Here is a 3,345-nt window from a genome sequence, read left to right as displayed (position 1 = left end):
CCCCTTTCCCCGTTGCACCGCCAGCCCAGCTGTACTGCTCAAACTTCATGCTCGTCCCAAGGTTGGCAGTATATCGAGGTTTGACTGTGTACATATGTATGTTGACTCCCTATAGACAATAGCGAAAAGAGCGAACGGGAACACTGGCAGTCTATTTACATGTTAGTAAATCCTAAAAGAAAGAACAGTATCGCCTGGTACTCATGTAAATACCACCAGGTTTTTTCAATAAATAGAACCACCACCGTGATATTCATCATCATCATCTTGATCATCCTGGAGCAAGGGTAACAAACCGGCTTCCCTGCTGTGCAGCAGCACGCAAAAGAACTGTGTTTGATTCTTTTCTGGGGAAAATAATTTTCAACGAGTGTCTCCGACTTTCTGCTGAGACGCTGTATCCCTCCCTCGCAACCCCGGCTGGTTCCGACAGGCAAGATCGAAGCCTGCCTTTAACTTGTTTCGATGGGGGCATAAAACACCTACATTAAAAAAGACAGTAAGAACTGTAGCCTTTTCCGACCAATTCTTTTGTAAGCTAAAATGTCTAACATTTGTTTAAGCCGCCTACACGTTGTCTTTCTTTCTCCCACGCCCTCATTTTACCGTGCCGTATTATATTTCAGAAGAACGTTCCTAGATGACGGTCAAAAGCGAAATTTTCCATTTTTATTAGGAACTCAGATACTACCGATCCCAATTCTGTTGCAAGAGAAGGGTTATAGATTCAGAAATGGATTATATTATCACTGATATAGTCACGGAAATGAGCAGGATCCTAACAAAAATATTTTCTCAGATGAACTTTAAGTCGATAATTTGTCTCCGTGACATAGACTGCTGTTGAGATAAGCGCTCACGGATACATTACCTTTTAACGATAATCATGCTATGCTATGAAAGATATCATATTGCCAAGAAATTAATGCCGGGTACTATTAGGTATCAGTGATGTCTGATGCTAATGGATGTTGACAGAGATTTTTGAGAATTAGAGAAATGGCCTTAAGTACAAGAGAAATGAAAATGTCGACTACAAATTATTAGGTAAACTACAGTCTAAATTATCCAAGACAGACATCGATTGCCCAGGAACAAAATTGTTGTCTTAGACAGATAGGCGTCTTGGGCAATGTCATGATAGTACAGAAAAAAACCGGAAGGGGCGGGGGAACGGGAAGTGATCGTCTGAGCAGGATAGGTGGCCGTTAGAGCAGGTCACGATCATAGTTGTTTCCGCTTTTCTCTGCTAAGGTGTGCTGCAACATGATCCCAGAGCTCGGACTAGTCATTGATTGGACACGTCTATTGAAGCAGGAAGAAGTACATAAATAGATCCGGCGCACGATCTTGACTAACGAAAGGGCGTGTCTATTGTCAGGAGACTTGACTTTTTCGTCAAACAGCAACGCTAAATTTTACAAAACATTAATCCCCCCCCCTTTTTTTCCCCCTCGGAGGCTAAGAGCGATAGTCTGTCCCAGTACACTCCAACAAATGGTAAAATGTCTGACACATTGGATCATGAATGTCTATACACAGGTTCACATATGTGATTTTGCTTCGGTTACACTGCCTGTTCTTTCCCTTTATTTTTTCTTTATGTTTTTTTCACCACCGAACCTAAACTTCCGATTCGAACCATTTGTGACAAGCATGCTGTTCAAATCGTACAAACATGATAAGGAAGACAAAGTCTGTAGCAGGATAATACTTGCACTTTGTCACCAGGCGGGACCTGCCCCAACGAGGAAGCATCTCAGAATATTATAAGCGGCTTATGCTCACAGTAACGGCACTGGCTTTCTTCCCCTTCCCTGTGTATAAAAAAGGAGAAGTTGGTTCGAGGTGCCACGCAATGTGCTTTATCACTGTCTCCTGGGCCCTGAAGGTTCCATTAGGAAATGTCTTCATGACCTTTCAAACTCGGGATTTCCCCACTTCTCAACTTTTCATTTTTCCAGGAGCTGGTCTTTCTGTTTGTCTGCTCATCTGCTCAGCTGCAGATATTGTCCGCATATCACGGTCATTTATTGTTGCTTTTGTAGAACTTAACGGGTTTGTGTACCAGTGCGTTAGTAAAGGTGAAAATAAAAGAAATCCTACAGTTTAAATATCTAAAATACTATCACGTTCTATGTCAGATGCTCCACAGACGTGAAATAAAGAACTGGAATAGCTAAAGACGGTTTCAATAAAATGAGTCCAATCCTGGAAAATAGAAATATTTCAAAGACTTCCAAAATTAAAGTTCTAAAAGGCTGTGTGGGGCCAACCATGCTGTTTTAAATGGTGGGCAATTACCACAATAAAATAAAATCAGCAGAAATTTGCTTTGTTAGGAGACCGATGAGAATTTCATGGAAGAAAAGGGAATTAAATGAGTTTACACCGAGAGAAGTCTACTTGGGCCGCTCAGTAACAACAACAATTAGGCTGAGAGAAATGCAATTTCTGGGGCACTTGAATCGACAGTAAGATCTTGAACATCCTTCTCTCACTGGAAAATTGGAAGGCAAACGAGGCAGGAGGGTGACTTACTTGGAGAGCCTGGGCAGATGAGTGACAGGGGAAAGACCAGGATAATGTAGGTTGTTTGGGAGCGCCAGGGCAAAGAACTGAACTGCGCATCATGAGTGTTGATGTCTATTTAAGATCTGGCACTTGGTGATGATGAGTATAATATAATTTGAATAAAGAATCATATTATTGATATCAAGTTATAGTTTCCCACCATCATTATAATTAGAGTATACATCAACTGTCCAGAAATTGGAACAACATTCAGAGACCGGGGTGTGGGGGTGATTGCAAGTGCTCTGGTGTGGTTTGATCCTTCTATCATACCAAACATAATAATTTATCGTCCTTATCTCCCCTACGTCTTTTTTTGTGCTTATTATTGTCTTGTAACATCTCTAACCTTCGGCTCTTATATGACCTGATTGCGTTGCCAGTGCCGTGAACCCCTTACTACAATTCAACAAACAAGAGATTGGGGCATCATTAACCCCCACACTGTTGTGATGGCAGCAGTATGTTGTCGTTCAGCAACTTTTTCAGTTCACAATTTGCCACGCATTACGTGACCCAGTGGATTAAGACTCCTCGTTTTTGTTTTGGGTTTTAAAAAGATTTTTTGTTGGCCCAGGCGAGGGGATCAATGGGATCTCATCATTCGTCTCCTCGGAGAGATGAGACTAACGAGAGTATTTTCATCTTTTAGTCCCTGAGGGAGAAAGAAGAAAGAAAGGAAGAAAGACAAATAAAAACAGAAAGAAAGAATAAAAGAAAGAAAGAAAGAAAGAAAGAAAGCGCACATGCCAAGTCACACACACACACACA

General features: G+C 41.4%; 1 protein-coding gene across 1 annotated transcript in view; it reads left to right on the top strand.

The window, feature by feature from the left end:
* The window catches only part of LOC101845523 (parathyroid hormone/parathyroid hormone-related peptide receptor), a gene marked incomplete at its 3' end in the record, with an annotated part of 140,997 nt that overhangs the window by 30,792 nt on the left and 106,860 nt on the right, over nucleotides 1-3,345 (top strand).

The sequence above is a fragment of the Aplysia californica genome, unplaced genomic scaffold (genome assembly GCF_000002075.1).
Source record: "Aplysia californica isolate F4 #8 unplaced genomic scaffold, AplCal3.0 scaffold00025, whole genome shotgun sequence".
NCBI classification, from domain to species: Eukaryota; Metazoa; Mollusca; class Gastropoda; order Aplysiida; family Aplysiidae; genus Aplysia; species Aplysia californica.
This window is presented reverse-complemented; position numbering and strand designations above follow the sequence as displayed.